This window comes from Balaenoptera acutorostrata, chromosome 1, assembly GCF_949987535.1.
Source record: "Balaenoptera acutorostrata chromosome 1, mBalAcu1.1, whole genome shotgun sequence".
Classification (NCBI taxonomy): domain Eukaryota; kingdom Metazoa; phylum Chordata; class Mammalia; order Artiodactyla; family Balaenopteridae; genus Balaenoptera; species Balaenoptera acutorostrata.
The window spans coordinates 41488156-41513625 of record NC_080064.1 but is presented as its reverse complement, the minus strand read 5'-3'; the positions used below and the strand labels follow the sequence as shown (position 1 = coordinate 41513625).

Genomic DNA, 25470 nt, shown 5'->3' with positions numbered 1-25470 from the left:
AGGAGAGAGGAGGGAGCTTGGAACAGCTAGAAGCACTAACAAGTTTGTGGGGCTAAATCATACAGAGGTGTTATATTAATTAGAATTATTTGCTTATAAGTGACAGAAATCAAACAAGTTTGAGAGTTAGTTTAAGTTTTAAAAAAAGCTTATTAAAAGATACAGAAGTTTCTCATAAGCACCAGGGGTAGCCAGGTCTCATGAAGGATCTTGAAACTCATTAGATAACTCTTTTGTTCCTCAACTCAGGTGTCATTCTTCTCTGTTATTTCCTCCAGACAGGCTTTTTCTGCTTCTTATTCCCCATGACAAAATTAGATGATCCCACAAAAACCCTATATTTCTCTCTATGTTATGATTTACCTTCTACCTTCTATCATGTTGGTCATCAAGCCCCAAACATCATACTGCCTCAGCATGTCTAAAATCAATCACTTCGTAAGGGGCTACACACCCAGAGACTAGCTGTCTCTCCTAATTTTGATTTTCTAGTGAAGAAAATATGATTAGTCTAATTCAATCAGTCAGCTGTGACCTGGGGGCCAGGATTATACAATGCAGACATGCTGCCACAGACCAGGGGACTAATTCTTGATAACCAAGAGCTAGAGATGCATCTCAAGTATTTCCTGCCTGCTGAATAGAGCGGGCTTAAAAGTATTTCCAGGTTGAAGCAAAGCTATTTGCATATTTCATGGTTAGCAATCTCTTCATTCTGGCTAGAGTTATGCATTAGAAGGATCCTAGCTAGTAGATGAGGCATAAGTAACAGTGGCAAATTCCCTGAGGGGATGAGCTGACAAGAGTTGTGAGATTTGTAACCAGTACAATCAAATGGGATGGGGTTTAAAGCAAGGCTTTATTCCCATAGGAATTCTTATTGGTATTTGAAGTGAAAATTAAGAGTTTGGCATAACTTGTGTGGAATGAATTGGGAGCAGTAGAAGGAAGACTGCAGATAAATGGAGGCTCAGGACCCAGCATCTAATAAAAGCTCATTTAATGTTTGCTGATTAATGAATAAATAAGTGGTGTCTGCTTCCAGGCTCTGAACGCTGAGCTCAGGGCTATAATCCTAATTCCCTGTCCTACTTTCTGGTAGGCATAGGGCTCTCCGTGTATAACACATGCTTGGTGCTCATGGGCTTGATGACTGGGTAAGATTAATGTACAGGGTGCAGGTCTCCGGTACCTGCCACTTGGTAGGGCCAGAGCCCTTGGGGAATGACCACGGAGAAAGAGAATAGTGTTCTCCCTTAGTACTTGGATACCTTTTCTTTCTGAGGACTGAAAACACTGAATTACAGTTAGTTGCACAGAAGACGTCTAGCCTGCAAGCTTCTAGTAGTCAGGGACAGGTTTTACTTGTGTATTTCCAGTTTCTGGCACAGGGTCTGGCACATTGCTCAACCAATTTTACTTAAATGAAACAAAGGATAAATAATTTCCAAGTATAATATCACTAATCTAATATCTGTTTTCTTCTCTAATCATGCCAAATTAAAGTACATCTGTTTTCTCGTATATCTGGCTGCTGCTTGACTTGGTTTTAGAAAATATGCTTCCACCACTGCTTTTAACTTTAAGAAGTCACTCCAGGATTACACAGTAAATGCTATTAGAGGTCAATTAGATACCATGCACAGTGTCAGACGCAGAGAATAAATATTTCTCTTCTGGACAAACGAGCTGCTGCCCTGTTGTAATTGATGTTCACGGAAAGAACTCTGTCATACTGTATATCCCAAACTCTTTGTCATCCTCTGCTGAACGCTCATTTGACTATCATTCTAGACGTTGATTTGTCACTAGGGATGAGATTTTTTTTCTTTAATGCTGCATTTAAATTTGATGCTTTATAGTGGATGCAAAGCCACTGGAGACTGGCATCTTTGGTACCCACATATCTATTTTTATGCTTGACTGTCCAAAGAAAGGAGATTCCTAACAACTATAAACGTAAATGACTAGATGTTCCTTTTTTGAATCCTTTTTTTCTTAAGCAAAGGTGATTTATATTATTAATATACAGCTTTTAATGCATTGTGCTGGTCACAGTTTAAAAGTTTCTGTTTTTATTTGTGTGAAATACCTCTGAAATGAGCATCCCATGACACACAAAGTCCAAATGTAAGATCAAGAACAGCAGCAGTAAAATAGGCCAGACTCTCCAGATTTTGTAGCTTGTTCTCTTTATATCTTTTTAATGGTTTAACATAGAGTTTTCAGTAAGATAGTATTATTTGATCAAAGTTATCTTCCTTTACTGTGACAAAAGGCCTTGCTTTGCAGCAGAAGTCCATCTGTCCACCTAGTAGATATTTATTGAGCAGTTGCTAATCCTGAAGGCCAGGAACCTGATTGTGTAGCCATCTACTCCGCCACATTAGATTTCTGTGGAGTCCCTCCTCAGGAGACACTCTGGGCCAATGGCACACTCTTTCTTCTTAGTGAGGCTTGTACACCTAAATTCTGTCCAGCCTTCTTCCTGGTGATCAGTGAGGGCTCCTTTTCTCCTTTTACATAAGATCTAGGTCAAGTAGAGGCAAGCTTGGCTCTGTGTTCCCTTTCCATGGGCCCTCTTATTTCAGTGCCCAAACAGGAGGCTCCTGTAGGCATGTTTATCATTTCTGCTGTATGGAAGAGAGAAGAGATTACATTACAAAAAGAAAAGATTCTCTGACCCTCTTAGATCTTCCACTCTAAGCCACTCAACTTCTCTGTCACCAGGGAAGCTTTGCTCTGAGGTTCTGTTTTGATCTAAGTCAGAAAACCTCATTTCTTTGGAGACAGGGTTAGTGAGGAGGCAGTCATCTTTCCCAGACATTGATGTGAAGAAGTGTGTGTGTCTGGTCAATGCTCTGTGGCAAGCCCTATAGAGGTTCTCTGGAGATTACAAAGGAGATAAAGTCTCAGACATTCAAGAGTTTATAGTCTTGCAGGGGAGACTTCCATAAACACATACTTGTAAAGTGTCAAGTGCTGTAATAGGACACACAGAAAACAACTTGAGATTACTAAGGTTGGAGTGACTCATACTGTCTAGAGAGATTAAGGCATACTTCAGAAAGGCAGTGATGTTTGAGCTGTTTGAGAAGGAATTTGACAAGCCTCCAAGGGGCCCTTTCCTGACATAAAGCACAGGACGGGGAAAGAGGATGGCGCCCCTAGAAATAGTAAGTAGTAATTCATGAGGCAGTGAGACCCACTGGTTAAGAACACAAACTCTGGAGTCAAACTGCAAGCATTTGATATTAGCTTAACTACTCACTAGTTCTAAAAAGTCACTGAATGTTTGGTGCCTCAATTTCCTCATCCGTAAAATGGAGATGCTAATAAGAGGACCTGCCTCATAGGGTTGTTTTAAGGAATAAGTGAGAAAGCAGTTAGAATAGCATCTGACCCATATTAAGCAACCATTTTATCATGACCATGTGGCTGGTAATAGTGAAAGCTGAGATCGCAGGGTAAAACAGGCCCAGATCATGAAGGGTTTGTGCAAACCATGAATTTGGACTTTATCCTGAAGACAGTGTAAAGCCATTTTCCATAGTCAAGTGAGATACTCTCAGCTTTAAAAAAAAAAAAAAAAAAAAAAAGCACTTTTTTAATGAAAGATGATTCTAATTAATAATTTCCTTACTTAGCAAGAAATCATTTAATAAATAATAATAGCAACATTAGAAACAAAAACCTGAATGTTTTCTTTTAATGATATACTTCTTCCCATCAAAGATTGGATAATCAATGAAACCAACATTTTGGATCACTCTCCTTCTTGCCTTGAACTCTATGATTTGAATTTAAACTATTTATTTTGGGATACTGCTTAGGTCTCTTGACAGGACATAGCTTCTGATAAGTAGACACAGGATTCAGCCAGATTATCCAATCCTGCCAGGCGGGGCATTAGCCTCTTCTGATATCTCTTAGGAAAATGAAACTTGGCTTGAGTAGGAGACTATACAAGTAAGGAGAGACATTCTTTTTTTTAATTTACTTTTTATTTTATACTGGAGTATAGATGATTGTGTCAGTTTCTGGTGTACAGTAAAGTGATTCAGTATATATATATATTTTTTCCATATTCTTTTCCATTATTGGTTATTATACGATACTGAGTAGAGTTCCCTGTGCTATGTAGTAAGTCCTTGTTGATTATCTATTTTATATATAGTAGTGTGTATATGTTAATCCCAAACTCCTAATTTATTCCTCCCCCCGTCTTTCCCCTTTGGTACCATAAGTTTGTTTTCTAAGTCTGTGAGACCTGTATTTTTATTTTATAGGTGAGAGACCAAAAGAATAAACTACCCAAGATGATGTGGCTACAAGTTTTGGAGCAAGGGTCAAATCCGGTTTCACTAAACCTAAACCCCATACCCTTTCATTAGACCATAAAGCCTTACCCCAGTCACTGTTGGCCTCTGAGCTAGCTATCAGAGTGAATTAGACTGGTTTCTGCCCTTGGGGGGCACACAGATTAGTGGGAAAGATGAACAAATCAGTGATTATAAGATAGTATCAGAGGTACTATAATAAAGGTATGGATAAATTGTTATGATGTTACAAAGAAGGGATCAAGGTAAGCTTCCTGGGGAGGCGTCTTTAAAGATAATTAGAAATTTTTCCAGGCAGAGAAGGGTGGAGAGTGTGTCTAGAAGAAAAATACCATAATGTCTGTCTGATAATAGAAAAAAAATATTCTGTGTGACTGCAGTGACCATGTGGAATCCTTCTTTAAGACCCTGCATAGATCACACTGTGGTCAGTCAAGCGGCCAGATGTAAGAACCTTAACTTACATCTGCAACCAAGCTCTTATGCCCAGGACTCCAGGTCGCTTTAGGTTAAAGTGATTCCTCTCCTACTTCCTCTCACCCTCCAGAACTTGCAGAGTAATGAAGAAGGATACTTTGGCTCTAGACTGCTTGTGTTCAAATCCAGGCTCTAGTAGTTGTGTGATCTTGGGAAGTTCCTTATCCTTTCTATAAAATGAAGATACTAATGAAACTTACCTGATAGATTGGTGTGAAGATGAAATGAGTCAATATAGTTAATGTGTGTAGAACAGAACCTGGGGCATAGCAAGTATTTACTATTGCTATTAATAGTAGTGGGGAGCTGAATATAATATATGTGCTTAGAATCTCAAAATGAGTGTTGAGTGGGGGAGCATGGTAAGGAAGCAGGTAAGATGTATAAAATGTATAATCCACCTATCCCTTGTGGCATGGCTGGGAAGGTTAAATGACATAATGTGCACTAAATGCCTGTCACGTAGTAAGCCCTCAGGAAATGGTTAGTGCTATGATCATGACAATGGTGATGACAATGTTTATCATCATGTCAAGCCTGTCCAGCTTGACTGAGCCTCTCACTGTTTGGCACTTGGTGAGCCACTGGGGGTATAGCTATGAGAAGGACAGACATGAACCCACATAAAACTTACATGTAAGTTTGGGCTGAGTGCAGGGGTCATGCTTTAGTCACATTTATGTTCAACGCCTAACACTGTGTGATTGCTCAATAACTATATTGAATTGATTCATTCATTAATGAGATGAAGCTATCTGAGTTTGCATTTTACTAATTTGACTTGTTATCAGTCAAATGGAAGGATTGAATCAGCTTTATGTCACATGTCAAGGATCTTCTCTGAACAAAGTTTTTTCCTTTTACTTATCTTTACTTCCCAGTTATCATATTCTTAAATTTAGGGAAATTAGGCTAGGTCTAAAAGAAATCAAACAAATACCAGGTTTTTGGAATCAAGTAAAATAAAACTATAATTGAACCAATATTTTTAAAGTCCAGTGCTATAGCAAGCACTGTACTGAACACTTTAAGTACTGTAGCTTATTTAATCCTCACAACGCTGAGCTGTGTGATGGGGAAATTGAACTGAGGCACAGAGGACTCCAGGGACTTGTCCAGGGCCACACATGTAGTAAATGGTGGAGGTGTGACTAGATCTAAAGTCTTTTGACTCTCAATCCTGTGTTTGTTCCATTTTGTCTTTCTGCCTCACTAAGATCTTCTCTTGATAACCTTAATGTCTCTCAGTGATAGATTTACTCCTTTTACTACACTATCCAGTTTATGGATGATATTTATCACCAATCATTGTGAAAATATAGGTGAATTCAGCATTTAAAGGGGTAAGTTGGCACTCCTAATGATGAGAAAAAGCCTGAAGTACTCCAAAGGTTAAGCTTAATGGAGGAATTTCAGATGATCAGGGTTGAATTTTGCAGCAAAAGTCCTGTGCTTGACCCCTTATGCATTTCTGTGCATCTCTGCACCCCATCCTGCCTCAAGGGTGTACCCTACTTGCTTCTCTGTGTTGGGGCAAGCACTTCTTTGCTGGGCAGAGGACAAACATTAGCAGTTTGGTAGAGTGGAAAGAAGGAACACTTGCAAAGGGGCTGAGGAGGCATGCTCCTGTATTACTATGTGAATTAAACCAAGGCCCTTTTCTCCTTTGGGCCTTGGTTTCCTTATCTACAAAATGAGGTGATTAGAATGAGTGATTTCTAGTTCCTCTTCCAGTTTTGTGTTATGTTTAACCTGTATTAAATCTAATTTGAAGATTCTGCTTTTGTGTAAAGACCACAAAGCAAAGTGTCTTTTGTGCCAGAGTGTATCTGACCCAGCAGAATTAAGCCAGCATGGACAATTCTTGCTGGCTTAGCAGGCTTGCCCTGACACCAGCTGACTGACCTGTGACTGGCAAGGAAGGGGAGGGGAAGCTGCAGCAGAATTTATTGCCACTCATGGTGAGCAGGTGATTTGGTATGAGCCCACAGTGTTCTTTCCACTCTACCATACTGCTTGTTTATGTCCTCTGCCAAGCAGAGAAGCACCTGCTCCTGGGTCACACAGATCAAGCAAAAGAGGGGGCTGCCTGGGCACACTCCTAATTGTAATGGTGTGATGAAGGAGAAGGGGGGTGGTGGAGAGTGTCAAGTATCTGTCAGGAGAGAGGGTGCTGGATCTGTCCTCATAACACAACTGGAAAATGACCAGTAAACTAGACTTCCGGGTGAATTCCAGAGGGTCAGTTGATAGCTTTAACTTCACCCACTGAATGCCAATCAGCTGGATTAGTCTCTTTCTTTCCCCCCCCACCCCCACCTTACCTACATCATGCCAAGTACTTTGAGACAAGGAAGAAATGAGAAGTGGGGAACAGGTGCGGATGAGTGGTTCACATCTGTGGCTGTGAATGGCAGACACTCACAGAAACATCCCCTTCGTTTGTTGAGCATTGCCTGTGGTTCTGAGGTGGGTGCAACAATTTAAAGAGACGGATTGGCCTGGCCCTAGTGGTAGAAGTACTTCAATAGTGAGTATTGTCTAGGTATTGGTAGTTACTGGCATCTGGCCAGCACCAATGATGTGCTTCTACATTGTATTAGAAAGGTGCTTCTGGACTGATGCAGGGGAAAGATGCTGGCTAGTGACTAGAAAAATGCCAAAACCATCGTCTAGTTCTAGGAAAAGAAACTATCAGGGACTGGGTGAAAGGGTCTTTTTGTAACTGAGTGATGCTCCTAAAGACTTGAAATAAAAGTCAGGGATCATGAAAAAGAGATTCATTTATTTATTCAAGAGATATTTATTGAGATTCTATCATGAAGCGGGGACTGGGCTGGGCTGGGAATATGAAGTTGAGCAAAACCAGCCACTAGTTATTATGGAGCTTATAGACTGGTAGAAAAAGTAGACATTAATCAAATATTCACACAAATTAATAGGTATAGCAAACTGGTACAGGGGAAAGCATAGGTGCTATGATAAGGTATGACAGATTATGACATGGTCTAGTGACACAAGGTGGTGTCTCTGAGGAGGTGACCATTAAGCTAAGGTTTGAAATTGGCTAGAAGTTAAATAAATGAAGCAGAGTGGGTAAGAATCATTTGGGAATTAGGATCAACGTGTCAGTCAGTCACTTAAGGTGATATGGTGGCTACAGTTACTTGTTCACATAGGTTGTCAGGGGTCAGAGCTTATGAGAATAGCTAACATCTGGTGGTACTGGATGAAGAGAGAGAATTCTAAATGACAAACAAGGTTCTTAATGGTTCAGGTCCTTTATTTTCATGGGCCCTCCTCTCAGTAACCAGCATGGTTATATGTGGCATGTAGAGTTAGTTGCCCTTCTATGTACATCTCTCAGGAACTCTCTGAAGACACAAATAATGCATTACCTTTTTTTGTTTAGCATATAGCAATAATTGAATATCTGCCGTGTGCTAGCTAGACTCTGTTTTGAGCACTGGTTAGTGTTAGGGAATGTAGTTACAGAGATGAAAATAAACAGTCCCTGCTCTCTATGCATTACAAACAAGTCTCAGGCAACGGTCCTCAAAATGCAGTTCTCAGAGCAGCATTGGCATCACATGTCAGCTTGCTAAGACCACAGATTCATGGATCTGACTCCCACCTAATGATTCAGAATTTCTAGAGATTCGGGACACTATTTTAATAAGCTGTCCAGTTGATTCTCATTCACATTAAAGTTTGAAAACCACTGGTCTAGTATATGATATAATAAAGACATGACAATTTATGACAACAAAAAGACATTTACTGAGCATTTCCTATGTGCCAGACATTATTCTGAGGATTTTACATGTATTATTCCATTTATTCCCTATAACAACCTTATGAATTGATATTATCATTATTTTCATCTCACTGATGAGAAAACTAAGGCTTAGAGGGCTTAATAAACTTGCATCTGGTTCATGATAAAACCAGGATAAACAGATAATTACAATAAACAGAAAATCTAATTCAATACGGTAAAGCAATAATAGAAGTGTGATCAGGTTGTAGCAGTTATTGGCAGTTCTATGACAGGGCACCCCAAATTTTCCTTGATGGGGCTTACAAATGTACTGTATAAAGTGAATGCTCTTCAGTGAGTACTGAACTTCTAGATCAGAAGCTAAGAGGTGGTATTCCATGTAATTTACAACAAGAATTGACCGAAAGGAAGAGGAGTGCCATGTGTGTTTGGAAATCAGAATTTATTTGGGTCACTAGATGTGGTATTGGATCAGGCAGCCAGGTCAACAGTGGGAGTTGGCATGAGGATTTAGAAACCCAAAGTCTAAGTCATGGCTGAGTACAGAACTCGATAGGTTAGTGCTCAAGATACCCAAAGTAGGATGTCCAAAGTCCAGGGGCAAAGTTGAGATGGAAATTAGAGGTAGGGCCTTACTAAGGCTTTTGAAAGCTGTAGGCTTTCTTACTTTTTGAGCTCTACCTTTCAATACAAACATTAAAATATACTGACCTCGCAAATCAAACAAAATTAGTATATATCTCTAAAAAGGCTTGAGTTGAATTTCAGTTGGCTGGTTGACATTTTTGTAGCTATTTAATTCACACTTATTAATTTTGGCTTTGAAAGTTTGTTTTGTTTTTAATTAATTAATTAATTAATTAATTAATTTTGGCTGCGTTGGGTCTTCGTTACTACGCGCGGGCTTTCTCTAGTTGCAGCGAGCGGGGGCTACTCTTCGTTGCGGTGCGCGGGCTTCTCATTGCGGTGGCTTCGCTTGTTGCAGAGCACGGGCTCTAGGCGCGCGGGCTTCAGTAGTTGTGGCACGTGGGCTCAGTAGTTGTGGCTCACGGGCTCTAGAGTGCAGGCTCAGTAGTTGTGGCACATGGGCTTGGTTGCTCCGTGGCATGTGGGATCTTCCCGGACCAGGGCTTGAACCCGTATCCCCTGCATTGGCAGGCGGATTCTTAACCACTGTGCCACCAGGGAAGTCATGTTTTGTTTCATTTTTGAGCCAATATTTTTTTCAGATCTCAAAAATTTTTCATAGACTCGTGAAAGCCCTTAGGCTCTGGGCACTGTGAGTTTAGCACCTAGTGGATAAAACCACCTTAACCAGAGGAGGGAGTAAGATATTACCAGATAGGAGCAATGAGAAGGTTGTCATGATCTCCCAGAAGTCACTAGAATAAAGAGTGAGACATCAACAGATATAACAGGTCAGCTTTATTCTAACATTGACCTAGCATTGCTAAGGGAGTCATAGATTATGCTTTGCCTAGTTCTTAGAGGCTGAGCAAGACCTTATATGTCCACACTCAAGATGTATATTTAAATACCACTCATGCCCCCACCTCTACCCTTCCCTACTCAGTGTCCCACACCAACAGCTACAGGGACTAGATTAAAAAGCAAACAAGAAAAACTGTCTAAATTCTGAAACAGTCTGCTTTTCAACAGTTTAGGCCTCACTCCGTGTTTCCCATTTTCAGTCTCTGCCAAGCTCAGATGGCTTGTGTAGTCTCATTTGGATTGGTGATTCCTTTTGGACTGTCTGTCTGGCTTGGACCTGGCAAAACATTTTGGGGAAAACAGAGTTGCTGCTTCCACATTGTGTCATGGATGCCTTTACAATTATCTAGTAGAGTGTTTACTTCAATTTTCAAAAGTAAATCCTGAGATACCAAAAAGGTAAGTGATTGCACAGGGCTTCAGAGCCATTGGTGGTGGAAACAAAAACAGAATTCACATTTCCTAATTCCCAGTCTTGTGTTATTTCTTAGTCTTATGCTTCTTAGCCTCCAGTTTTTTTACCTATAAAATAAGATGAACTCAGATATCAAGGTAAAGTAAGTGGTCCTTTGAATATCATTTAATAAGGAAGCAGAGTTACATATATATACATACTAAAAACGATGATATTAATATCAGTTAACATCTTTAAATTGCTCTACAAGTTAAAATAAAATCATTTTTTTCATATGTGCTATCTCACTTAATTCTCACAATTAACTTGTCATGTGGCTGTGCTTATTTTCCATATTTCAGTGATCAGAAAGCTGAGTATCATTTAAGAGACTCACTCAAAATCAGTGGTAGAACCAGGACTCAAGTTTGATACTCTGATGACAAATGCTGTTTTCTTTCTGCTCTGGCATATTACTGCCATCCTTCAATTTCAAATTGGTGAAACTTATTAACATACTTTCTTTTTTTATAAAAAATAGATTTATTTATTTATTCTTGGCTGCTTTGGGTCTTCGTTGCTGCTCATGGGCTTTCTCGAGTTGTGGTGAGCAGGGTCTACTCCTCGTTCTGGTGTGCGGGCTTCGTGTGGTGGCTTCTCTTGTTGCGGATCATGGGCCCTAGGTGCACGGGCTTCAGTAGTTGTGGCTCGTGGGCTCAGTAGTTATAGCTCATGGGCTCTAGAGCGCAGGCTCAGTAGTTGTGGCACATGGGCTTAGTTGCTCCGCGACATGTGGGATCTTCCCAGACCAGGGCTGGAACCTGTGTCCCCTGCTTTGGCAGGCAGATTCTTAACCACTGTGCCACCAGGGAAGCCCAAGTATACTTTCAAATTAATATGAAAATTGAAAAATGTGGGCCAACGTTTGCATGTTCTCTGCAAACTTAACCTTAGTAAAGCAAATAATGGTATAAACCTCTCTGCAAGAGAGATTATTTATAGACTTGACTACTTTTGAACAGTTCAGAAGCATCTAATTGCACAAATCAATACCAATACTTTATATCTATACCATTAAGTGAACCTCCAAATGTTGTTTACTAAATGGTAGTTTATTGGCCTACCTTTAGTTACTGTGAATATTAGAAAGTAATACATTGCATTTATTTTAAAATATATTGTGATTCATCCTTTTAATTAAATCAGAGACTTCCCTTAATCATGAGGATGACAAATAAAATTCATTATATTTTCACATCCCTTTATAGTATTCTTTTTTATTAAAGTATAGTTGATTTACAATATTATATTAGTTTTAGGTATACAATATAATGACTTGATATTTTTATAGATTCTACTCCATTTAAAGTTATTATAAAATATTGGCTATATTCTCTCTGCTATACAATATATCCTTGTAGCTTATTTATTTTATACACAGTAATTTGTACCTCTTTATCTCCTACCCCCATTTTGCCCCTCCCCACTTCCCTCTCCCCTCTGGTGACCACTAGTTTGTTCTCTATATCTGTGAGTCTATTTCTGTTTTGTTGTATTAACTCATTTGTTGTATTTTTTAGATTCCACATATAAGTGATAACATACAGCATTTGTCTTTCTCTGTCTGACTTATTTCACCATAATACCCTCCAGGGCCATACATGTTGTTGCAAATGGCAGAAGTTCGTTATTTTTCATGGCTGAGTAATATTCCATTGTATGTATGTACCACATCTTCTTTATCTCTTCATCTGTTAATGGAAACAGGTTGCTTCCATATCTTGGCTATTATAAATAATGTTGCTATGAACATTGGGGTGCATGTATCTTTTTGAATTAGTGTAATTTGTTTTCTTCTCTATACCCAGGAGTGGAATTGCTGGATCATATGGTAGTTCTATTTTTAGTTTTCAAGGTGCTTTTGCATTCACTATGTCATATGATCTTAAACACAATGCTGTGAGATGAATAGGGCAAATATTATTTTTACTTCACAGATGAGGAAATCAAGGACTAGTGAGGTGAAATGACTTGTTCAAAGTTGCACAGCAAGGGTGTGCAAAAGTCAAGTTGCTTACTTATATTGAGTGACACAACTTAGCGATATTTTCAAAGGCTATGGCAGATTTTTTTTGAGGGGGTCAGATAACAAACTCATGAGGGCAGGGAACATCTCTGTCTTATTTAGCTTTGTTCCTTAGTGCCTAGCACAGTGTGTGGAACACAGTAGATGCTCATTAAATATTAGTTGAGTGAATGAAGGAAGGCTTTGGATCATGGAGTCATAGGTCATGGGGAGAAGCTACCCAAGGAAAGACTGACTGGATTATGTTTGAAAAGTGTGCTGGATCTCAGAATTTTTTATAGGTAGGAAGATCCTGGGTTTTGTCAGATGAATTGGCCCCCAGACTGAATGCATATTAACCTGACACTGCTACACAGCCCCCCTGAACATCCTTATATCATAGCACCTCTCGTTGTGTGTGCTATTTATCTGTTTAGTTGCCTGGCTTCCCTTGCAAACTATGAGTCTCTTGAGAGTGGGAGGATGTCCCATTGTACTCCAGTCCATAGCACTGAGCTTGACATATGATAGACACCAAGTATATATCTGTAGAAGAAATGAATGAATGAATAAACAATAATATGATTCAGTATACAACAGCAAAATAGGCAAGTCAGTTAGGAAGGAACAGGGTTTGTAACAGGGAAGTATTAAAATAATTAAGTCTGATTCAACATTAGGTTGGTAAGAAAGGTAGCAGCAGCTTTCCATGGTATATTTGCCTTTTAAAATAGTCTGTATATATTTATGGTTTAAATGCTTCCAAAAGTCATTAAAAGGTTGTTTTATTGAACACTTCTATTTAATTTGAATGTCCCGTTTTTGTAAAGGAATACTTTGTGCTTAAGGAGAAACTGAACATGGGCTTTCTATCAAGTCTTGAGCTCTACTTGCCTCTGTTTCTTTACCTGCAAAATAGGGGTAGTAGTACTTCTATTAAATGAGACAATACTTGGGAAAGCTCCTAGCACAGTGGCTAGCTTATAGGAGGAGCTTTATAAATATTTATTGAATAAATGACTGAATGACTCTCATTTTCCTTTGACCTTCATTCTCCTGTCACTGAACTCTTGATCCTTTCAGCAAAAACCTTCGTGAGGAATAAAAGAGTAAGACATTTTGTTGTCAACTGAAAATCAGCTTTTGAATATCATGTGTTGTGACTATGCTACTTTTGCCAGGAGAGATGTCCATTTCCACCCTGTTGATAATCAATTTTTTTTTTGCCTCAACCTCCAGAGAGTTTTATAATTAATATTATTTTCCTCTCTTTGGGTGTGTTTTCCTTTGAGAATGGAGTTTGGGTCTTGGTACTGGTATACTAGTTCAATACTCTTACTGTCCTCCATTTAGTCTGGTGTTTCTTCATGGTTCAAATTGCCCTTCATGAGGAGCCGAGCTTGTAATACGCACTTGAGATAATGTGTAAATGCTTTCACTGGCTCAGCTCCCTTCCCCACCCAGCATGCCTGAGTCACCTTCACAACATCAAGATTAGGTGTACCGTCATAAATAATGCCTTGTGCAGGGGTAATGTAAATGGAATCTGTTGAAATATGGCCCATTATATTAAAATTTATGTTTTGATCATTTTTATTTTATGAAACAAGTTTGAGCTTTATAAAGTCATTCAGAAAAGAGATCTGCCTCACTGTTAGGACTGTCTGTCTACTTGGCATCTATGCCTAGCACAGTGAGAGTCATATGAACATTTCTAAGGCTATTACTTTTTCCCTCTCTGCTTTGAAGATCCAAATTGGATTACTTAACAAATTATTATTTGAAATACCTCTAACGGTGTTATTTGAAAGTCCTAGACATAGCACTTCTCCATTCCCATGTCAGAAGGATCTTTATGAAATGCAAATCTAATCACACATCCCTTCCTGCCTTATCTCCTTCAATGGCTCCCTATTTCATACCTTATAAAATAAAATAAGCTCCTTAGTTTGACAGAGCCTTCAATATCTGTCCTTGTTTTCTTCCTTTCCTCTCTCACCTTGTTGCCTAGGTCCTAAACTCAAAGTCTTTCCAACAGCAATGCTTGTAGTTTTCTCTCACGTAAAATGATATTTCTTTCCTCTGTTCTTTTTCCAAAATTGTTGCCTTTCTGTGGGAGATATCACACCCCACCTTTACCTAAAAAATACTTCTTTAACACCTACTCATTTTAGGGCTCATTTTAGTTGTCACTTCCCTTGGAGAACTTCCCTTGATCTTCTAGGCTGGGTTAGAAGTTCCTCTTCCGTGTTCTCATAGCTCCTGGGACTTTCCTGTATCATAACATTTATGACCTTGTAGTATAATTCTGTGTTTATTTGTATATCTTGCTATTATATTTTAAAATCCTTAGAGATGAGGACGCTGTCATATCCATTTCAGTATCCCAGCAGGGCTGCAGCTATCTACTAATAAATCTTTATTTGAGTTAGAAAAAAACATACTCATTCCATTGGGCCAGACTTAGCCCATAACAGCAAGTCTTGGTGTGAGGCACACCCTGATTAACTATGTAGCAGCTCTGCTTTGGCCCCCACAGTGTGTGATGTACAATAAGTGCTCAGAGTATGTTTGTTACGATGAATCCATCAAGTAGTCAATTAACACAGGATGGCAGGAAAAATTGAAAAGCAATTGAAACAGGGGTTTATAATGACACCTATAAATTAAGAAGAAAATGTAAATCATCATAAAGAAGACTTGAAATATCTGTAATAAAGGGAATGTTTCTGGGACAAGTCTTTCTCTAAACATAGAAAAAGTTGTAAAGTGGAAGATCTTCACAATCAATCAGTAGATACACAAACTCTGAAATTACCTTAATTTCTGCTAGCTTGTTTTACTGACGGTATATCATACTCTGTGTGAGATGTTTATTTTCTTTGAAGCTATCACCAATGTATCTCAATAGCAGGGTATTAACCTTTTATCCAAACTGACCAGAACAGGGAAATAGAATTGGTAATGACTTAAAAAGCAGTGTGGAGAGGTATAGAGTAAACTACAACAACTTTGAGAATTTATTTATTTTTCTTTTATTTTTGTCTCTTTTTTAAATAACAAACCTCTCACAATGTGAAAAACACTTTGGTAGAAAAGAATGTAATATTGAAAACAGAGAATAGAAACATTGAATTAAAACTCCACCTTCGCCATTTCCTATCATTGTGACTTTATTAGTGCTCTCTGATTGTCTTAATTAGACCCTCATATTTTACTTTTGATGTAATGGCTACCATTCGGTGAAGACCTGCTGTGTACTAGAACTTTACTTACATTTTGCTATTTAATTCTCCTTCTGAATCCTCTGACATAGGTGTTATTATCCCCATTTTAGAGATAAAGGGACTAAAGTTTAGAAGGGTACAGTAAGTTGTTTAAATTCACACAGTGATAAAAATCAGGATACTAGCTCTGGCCTGTCTAATGCAAACATGCATCCCTAGTTGGAGTTAGCCCATTATTTTGTAGATAAAAAGTTAGAACCTACCTTCTTTTTTTCCGAGAGAATGTCTTCCTCTACATAATGCTTTAATCTTTACTCTTTAGTGATTAAAGAGTAATCATTATATTACTCTTTAATGTAAAGAACTGGTTCACATTAAAGAGTAATATAATTTCCCTTTAGATTTAATCCATGTTGGTACTTAGAAGGCTTTAATGCCAAATGTTAAGAGATTGGAAACTTGATTATTGAACTAGATGAGCACAGGCTCTTTGAGCCCCAGAGAAAGGCTCCTCCAGGTGAGTTCACTAGCACTTGATTCAGGGACCATCCCAAAACATAAATTTTGGAAATAACAGTGAAAGCAAAACATCACTAATTTTGACTGATATGGGAAGAGCCTGAATTAAGGAGAGATCTCCTTTCTGTGGTATCATGTGGGAAATTCAGTTTTCTACTAGAAAGAACACTAGCCTTGAACTTTGAAGATATGGGTTCATTTTCCAGTTCTGCCACATGGCAGAGGTTGTGGTATGACTGCTGTTTGTATGACATTGAATAAGTCAGTTATTTTCTACAGGCTTTTCTTTTCCCATTTGTAAAATGGGGATGGTTATCCTTGTTCAGCCTACATCACAAAGTTGCTTTAAGGATAAGATAAAGTGAGATACTGGGAGGGAAAGTATTTTGGAATCTTATGCAAGATTTTTAAAAATCCGACTTATGGAGGAGAGAAAAATAATAGTAGCAATATCCTGGCTTTGTCAGCTTCTAGTCCTGTGTCCTAAGATGAGATCTTCTGCTCACTGCCTCTGCTTCCTCATCAATAAAATCTGTGGGGAATAATGGAATGAGTCTTATTAGTTTATTAAATAAAGATTAAATGACATAATACATGTAAAATGTTTAGAATAGTGCCTGGCAGTTAACACTCATTGAAAGTTAACTGCCACTATTATTATTAATAATAGGGGTGGTGGTACTGGTACGGTCTGCTGAGTTTCTCTTTGAACTAGGTATATTGTTAGGTAGCTTTTTCATTTAATTCTCAGAGTCACCCTATTAGGTAAGTATTAATATTCTAGTTTTGAAGAAACGGAGGCTCAGATAGTTGGTTCAAGATCCCATAGCTCATAAATAGTGCAGCTGTGATTTGAACCTAGTTCTGTTTTACTTTGAAGCTCAGGCTCTTTCCACTATGCCAGGCTTCCTCCTATACATTTTAAAGAACTGTTTCAGTATAGAGCTTTTTACTTTTCTCAGGGCTATAATGCAGGACTACTCCACTACTTGCTTTGCTTTTTTTCTCACCTCTCAAATACCACTTCTCAAATTTTAACAGTTTGTTCAAGTGTTTTGAGTGCCTACTTTGTGCACAGCAACATTCAAACAAAAGAAGCTTTGCATATCCTGTTTAATTCTCAGGATGATCTGTGGAGTAGGCAAGATCACTCTTTATTTGTAGTTCAGGACTCTTAGACATAAAGGGGAGAGTCATCTGTTAATGGTAACAGAATGAGACAGTAGCAGGTTTGAGATTGAAATCTAGGTTTCCTGACTTGGTATTTCCTCTCCACTGCATTGTGTTGTCTGCCGTCTTGGACCCCATCTAAAGGGAGTCAGGTCCTAGTTATTCTTATGGGTAGAAACTAGAGGATGGTGCCATGTCTTGAGCTACTTACTCTCTCTTTTTTTTTTTTAATTTTAAAATTTTATTTATTTATTTTTATACAGCAGGTTCTTATTAGTTATCCATTTTATACATATTAGTGTATATATGTCAATCCCAATCTCCCAATTCATCACAGCACTACCACCACCCGCCACTTTCCCCCCTTGGTGTCCATACGTTTGTTCTCTACATCGAGCTACTTACTCTCTTAACTAGATTAAACAATTCCTCCTGGATTCTTTTTGTTGCTATTAAGTCACAAAGCAAGCCTTCACTTCACCGGCAATGTGCAATTAACCTTTCACTCTCTCCTGAATAGAAGAGGGCTGAATTGTCAGATCGGGTTCTGAGAATTCTGTCCTAACGGCTTCTTTCCTAACACAACAGCAATAATACTAACCACCACAACTGCAGCAGCTTAACATTTCGTGTGTGCTTACTATATGCCAGGAAGTATTCCTGAGCTTTATGTGTATTAATGGTTGTAATCCTCCCCATTACAGTACATGGTAGGTACTGTTATTATTTATCCCTATTTAAAGGTGAGGAAACTAAGGGACAGAAAGGTTAGGTAACTTGCTCCAAGGCCATTTAATACAAGGTAGTTTAGCTACAAATTCTAAGCTCTTAAACATTATGTTTTACTACATTTCCTTAGGTAATAGAATCTTCATCTATGTCACTTTCCTGCTCAGAAACCTCCAGTGGCTCCCTAAAGTGCAAACTTTTTACCTTGGCATTTAGAGGACTCCCTGGTGTCAAACCAGTCCTTATTTCTAGCTGCATTTCTCATTACTCATCATTTTGAAAAATCATGGGCTTTGGAGTCACAGATACATGTTTTTATAGCTCAGTCCTATCATTAAATAGCTGTGAAAACCTTGGACAAGATAATTTATATTTCGAAGTATCTAAAAATTGAGGATAATAAAACTTGCCTCAATAGGTAAATGAAATAATGCATATAAATGCCTAATACAGGGTCTGACATAGAGACACTCAATATTATTTAAAAAAATACTTAGTTGTCCTCCAGCAAAAACTAATCTGCCCTACACGTTCCTACCTCCTTCCCTTTGCTTATGTTTCCCCTACAGTAAGTACTTTAAGCAGGGACTGTGTCTTTCTTCTGTCATCCTCAAGTCTTAGCAGAAGCATTGGGTTTGGACACTGCTGGTAGCTGCTGGCTTAAGTGAATCATGTCATCAGATGCTTGAAATTGTCTGTGTTCAGTGCTGTAATCCTCAGACTAAGGAGAAGGGAAGGAAGCTATTTATATGCCATGCCTGTTGATTTATATACCTCATTTTTTTGAATATTCATAATATTCACAATAATCATATGAAATAGTCATTATTATTTTCATTTTACAGATGAAGAAACTTAGATATAAGAGAATAAGTGACTTGCTTAAGGTTACATAGTTAGGAGGTTGCATAGTTAGGAGGGATTTGAACCCATATCTATCTGACTTTCTGCTTCACTGGCTTTATTTCTGTTTATTAATAGAAAGAGACACCATCTGATGTACTAGTTGTGGTGGAGTCATTGAAAATCAGAGCCATAAAACATTATCTGGCCAACTTCTTCATTTTACAGGTGAGGAGACTCAGACCCAGGAAGAATAAGAGGTTTACTCAAGGTTACTTAAAGAATAAAAGCCGGGCTTCCCTGGTGGCGCAGTGGTTGAGAATCTGCCTGCCAATGCAGGGGACACGGGTTCGAGCCCTGGTCTGGGAAGATACCACATGCCGCGGAGCAACTAGGCCCGTGAGCCACAATTACTGAGCCTGCGCGTCTGGAGCCTGTGCTCCGCAACAAGAGAGGCCGCGATAGTGAGAGGCCCGCGCACCGCGATGAAGAGTGGCCCCCGCTCGCCGCAACTGGAGAAAGCCCTCGCACAGAAACGAAGACCCAACACAGCCATAAATGGATAAATAAATAAATAAACCCAAAAAAGAAAAAAAAAAAAAAAAGAATAAAAGCCAAACTAGGTCTGAGTTCCAAGCCAGCTCGAAATATAGTAATTTTCTAAGAGACCTAGGTGCTTCTCCCTTTGTGGACCAATAAACTGTATTTTTCTTCTGAACTTCTGGCCCTCCACTTAGGCCCTCATCCTATCACCTTCACAAACAGAGACTACCTTATTTAGGTTAATGAGATATCACTATTCATTTTTCTTCTGTGAGCCACATAAGAGGTCAAAGATGGTAAGCCCAAGCTATGCTTAGTTTCTAATTGTAAATGTTGGAGCAGAAATATATCTAGTTATCTTCCTGAAATTTCATAACAGTAATATTACCACTTCTTTATCTGGAACTTCTAACTTTTCAAAAAACATCTTTTCGTATTTTGTGTATCTTTGAAGAAGAGATTGGAGGATTATATTAGATGATCCCTAAGATCTCTTAATTCTGAGGTTCTGATTCTGTGATTTTGATGCTCACAACTTAATTTTACATTTTATATTTACTTGTGTGACTTTGATTCATCTTTGCACTATGAATTCCATGAGGGTGGAGGCAGTGTCTGTTTTTGCTCACTCTTGTATCCCCAAAGCCTGCACATAATAGGTACCCAGAAAGTATTTGTTGATTGAATAAAGAACTATGTGAGATTGCAAGGTGATTATCATCGCTATTTGTTATATTACTAAATCAAAGCTAAGAAGAAAAATGACTTGTTTAAGAACAACTGCTATTTAGTGGCAGAGCCATTCGGAAATCCGTATCTCCTGGCTCTTGGGTTGTTGGCATGAGCAGATAAAGTAATAAAATTCTGAATCCTTATAGATTATCTCATGCCTGTTTTTAAAGTCATTAGTAGTCATGAGAATTAAGCTCTTAAATACTTATCTAATAATAAAAGACTCCTTTAAAAAAAAATAAAATGGCAAAAACTTTAAAACACTTACAGATAATTACTTTTTTTCCTCTCAGAAGTACCTGAGTTCTTAGTTGAATTTTCTTCAGCTTTCAACTCTAGGTTAAGGGAAAATATTCTTTGAGTCTTGCTGCTTGTGGTAGAAGTAATTGAAAAGGCAGCAGCTTCACACACTCACCAGAATAAAAAAGACTGAAAACACTAAATGATAGTGAAGTTGTAGAATAATAGAACTTTCATATACTCTCAGCAAGTCAAGTCCAGCTTATTTGGTTTTGTATGGCTCTTGTGTAAAAATGATTTTTACAGATGAACATTTGCAATTGATTTGATGATAGGCAACACTGGCTTTGCCTCCCAAATTAGAGAAATGATATTCCCACAGAAAATTCCATTCTATTCATTACTAAACCTGTATTACAAAAAAAGAACTCATTTTATTACTATTATATTTTACATTTCATCAATAAAAATTTTGTGGAAATGTGTTTTTGCTCTTGTTACATAAGTTCCAATATAATATCCTTGGTTGTTTTTTTTTTTTAATTTTATTTATTTATTTATTTATTTATTTATGGCTGTGTTGGGTCTTCGTTTCTGTGCGAGGGCTTTCTCTAGTTGCGGCAAGCGGGGGCCACTCTTCATCGCAGTGCGCGGGCCTCTCACTGTCGCGGCCTCTCTTGTTGCAGAGCACAGGCTCCAGACACGCAGGCTCAGCAATTGTGGCTCACGGGCCCAGTCGCTCCGTGGCATGTGGGATCTTCCCAGACCAGGGCTCGAACCCGTGTCCCCTGCATTGGCAGGCAGACTCTCAACCTCTGCGCCACCAGGGAAGCCCTATCCTTGGTTTTTGCCTCTGCTATCTGGCCCTTTACCGAAAAAGTTTGTCAACCACTGTAATAGATATTGTACATACTAACTTATTTTTTCTTCATCACATCCCTGGCAGAGATACATTATTATCCCTAATTCTTAGATAAGGAAACAGGATCAAAAAGACCCAATGTCAAATGACTCCTAAGTAGCAGAGCTGAGAATCTCTTAGGATTAATTTTGGTTTGGTACCGATACCTGTATTTTTGTGCTCCATCATACTGCCTTCTTCCTTAAAGGGTGTGAGTGGAACAGACCTTTCAACCTCCTCAGTCTGGGCCTGGTGACAATCTTAGTCCTGTGTACAAAGGTCTATGGGAGGCACAGGTCTGGTTTTACCCATACTAATTCTTCCCTGCCGTGAAATCTAGTGTCTTATTCTCTCCTTCTATATTCATATCTTATAATCTAGACCATTTTACAGATGAAAAATTTGAGGCTAGAGAGTTTCAGTGGCTTCCCAAGGTCTCGTAGTTTTTCTCATAGGAAATACCAGGAAAAGCACTCTTCTCAGATTTGCCTTTGATTCCTTGTGCATGTTCCCAGATACTCCCCCAAATGTGAACATTTTTGATGCTTAATTTCTCTATTCATAAAGTAGGACTAATAATTCTTGCCCTGCTTTTATCATTGTGAGGATCAAAGAGGAAAATTTATATGAAAAGCATTTGAAAACCATTAAACACTCTCTATCATTGTACATTATTGTCATGATTGTTATTATTGTTATAATTATTGCTATTTCTGGGAATCTTTCTAATTTATCGCTAATCAAAATAATGTCATCAGGATCTCCAAATCTGTTTTTTCTTTTGAAATCAAAGATCCTACAGATGCGTCAGAGACAACTATGGTGTGTCCTGATATTCATGCTTTAAGGTCTTTAGTGTTGAGAGATCAGCACAGGTTTTCTTGGTGCTATATCAAATCTTATGTGATTAAAGGTACTGAGTGCATTAACGTAATCCTGTAATTAGATGTTATTATGCCAAAGGGTATACTACACCCTGCCCCCATTCACAGACGTGAGTTGACTTTGGAGAATGTGCATATTGAAGAGAGAATAGACCTCTAATTAAGTAAATAAATTTAACTCCTGGAAAATTATATTTTAATAAGACAATTCAAACCACAAAAAATGACAATTAAAGTATATTAAAGTTGTTCTAAAAATCTCAAAGCAAGGATATTCACCACGTTAATGATGAAGCCAGGAATAGATCCACAGAGTCAAAAGCCATAGCTCATATACTCTGTGTCTCTCAGCACTGGGAGTTTAAAGTTAGATTTCAATGTGGGCTTCTGTGGATTTTATTTTGTTAGGATTTGGATGAGGGTTATGAGAAAATGTGCTACTTAATTAAAATATACCCTAAACTGTCCTGTAAGAACTGAGGTTAGGAGTGAGTAAGCTCTGGAGGGAGGGGAGCAGGGCCAGACTGGTGACCTTGTTTCCTAAAATCTTATCTTCACCTTCCCAGTCCCTCCCTCTGATCTTGCTGCCATCAGAGGAACACTGTTACCTCTTCTTTTCAAACCCCATGTTTGAAAACCCTGTATACAAACCCCTTTGCTTGGGTCTTTAAAAAAGGGCTGCGACAGCCTAGCATTTTTTTTTTTTAACATCTTTATTGGAGTATAATTGCTTTACATTGTTGTCTTAGTTGCTGCTGTATAACAAAGTGCATCAGCTATACATATACATTTGAAATAAACTTTATTGATTTACTAAAGGGAGCAATGTGTTTAAGTAAAATGAGGTAGGGTTGATTTAAACAACAGATTTTTGTCAAAATGATACAGAAATACATCAAAAATCTTGAAGATCTTCTGCCGTCTTTTTAATCAGATTGGGCTTTTTTTTTTTTTGCTATTGAATTGTATGAGTTCTTGATATATCATTATATTGTACACTTAAAACTAATAATATGATACGTTGATTATACCTCAATAAGAAAAAGTCATGAAGCTAGAACACATGACTAAGATTTGGGAAACATACTAGTCTGTCTACAGGCTTTTCTAAGAGGAGACCCCTGCCACGTTGCGGTTTCCTCTCACACCCATCTCCTCCTTTTCTGTGTCCCAGTCATCCTGGCCCTCTTAGATCCTCTAATGTCCCATGCTACCTCTAGACTCAGGGATTTTGTGTGTGCTGCTCCCTCTACCAGAAAAGCTTTCTTACCACCCCGATAAACATACCTTTTGTCTGTTGTTCCCAATCAACTGTCAGATCTCAGTGGAATGGCACTTTCTGAGAGAAGCCTGGCTCCACATTCTAAATTATCCCACTGTTATATGCTCTCAAATCATCCTGCACTCTTTTATTCAAAAACAAAATTTTTTTTAATAAATTTATTTATTTATTTATTTTTGGCTGCATTTGGGTCTTTGTTGCTGTGCGCGGGCTTTTCTCTAGCTGCGGCGAGCAGGGGTACTCTTCCTTGCGGTGCTTGGGCTTTTCATTGCAGTGGCCCCTCTTGTTGCGGAGCACAGGCTCAGTAGTTGTGGCACACGGGTTTAGTTTCTCCGCAGCATGTGGAATCTTCCCAGACTAGGGCTTGAATGCGTGTCCCCTGCTTTGGCAGGCGGGTTCTTAACCACTGAGCCACCAGGGAAGCCCTCATCCTGCACTGTTTTAAATGCATATTTTCATTTATATTAGTGTGATTATATGGTTATCTCTCTCTCCCTCTACTAAACTATGTGCTCTACAATGTCAAGGACCACGCTTTTTCCTCATGTTGTGCCCTAGGGCCTCCACAGCACACAGTAGGCATTCAGTAAATGTGTTAAATGAATGAACAGAAAGAAATGATTGCAAAAATACTTGGGCTATATGAAAGCTAAATTTCCAAAGGAGATTTAGGATCCCAAGAGAAATATACCATTCTTGCTAGTGTCATCTTCAGCTCTTTAAAAAAAATTATTATCAACATCCTTTTTTTTCAAAGTGATGATGACTCATATCTGCTCAAATAAAATAACCTTCATATCTTGCCAAACTCATTGAGCAGAAGCAGTCTGTTCATTTGCTGGTAGAAATAGAGAAGAGAAAAGAGGCTATTACAGGGTTTACGGGTTCATTTTTTCCCTGTAACAGGTTCTCTCCAACATGCTAGGCAGTTCTCTAAATATAGCGAGGCAGAGACAAGTGTTCTACCCTGGACCTCTAGATCAGTATTCTGACAAGTAGAGATCAAGCTAGCTAGACTCAAGGTTCAGAAAGTACAAACTGGTTATATAGCCCTAAACTGGATATATATGTCTTCTCCATGACTCACTCTCCTTCCTGACCTACAGAGTCACTCCAGCTTCATGTGCTCAGTTATGATTGCCTCCTCCTTGCGAATCTTCTTGGCCTCAGTTCTAGGTAATAAAAGTAAATTTTTCTTTTATGTGAAGGTGGTTCTGGTTAGTTTTTTTTTTTCTTAACATCTTTATAGGAATATAATTGCTTTACAATGTTGTATTAGTTTCTGCTGTATAACAAAGTGAATCAGCTATATGAATACATATATCCCTGTATCCCCTCCCTCTTGCATCTCCCTCCCACCCTCCCTATCCCACCCCTCTAGGTGGTCACAAAGCACCGAGCTGATCTCCCTGTGCTATGCAGCTGCTTCCCACTACCTATCTATTTTACATTTGGGAGTGTACATATGTCAATGCTACTCTCTCACTTCGTCCCAGCTTACCCTTCCCCCTCCCCGTGTCCTCAAGTCCATTCTCTATGTCTGCATCTTTACTCCTTTCCTGCCTCTACGTTCATCAGAACCTTTTTTTTTTTTTTTTTAGATTCCATATATATGTGTTAGCATACAGTGTTTGTTTTTCTCTTTCTGACTTACTTCACTCTGTATGACACACTCTAGGTCCATTCACCTCACTACAAATAACTCAATTTCATTTCTTTTTATGGCTGAGTAATATTGCATTGTATATATGTGCCACATCTTCTTTATCCATTCATCTGTCAGTGGACACCTAGGTTGCTTCCATGTCCTGGCTATTGTAAATAGTACTGCAATGAACATTGTGGTACATAA

General features: G+C 38.6%; 1 protein-coding gene across 1 annotated transcript in view; it reads left to right on the top strand.

Annotated features, from left to right (window-relative positions):
- The window catches only part of AGBL4 (AGBL carboxypeptidase 4), a 1405329-nt gene that overhangs the window by 418442 nt on the left and 961417 nt on the right, over positions 1-25470 (top strand). The gene's annotated exons all lie outside the window — the stretch shown is intronic.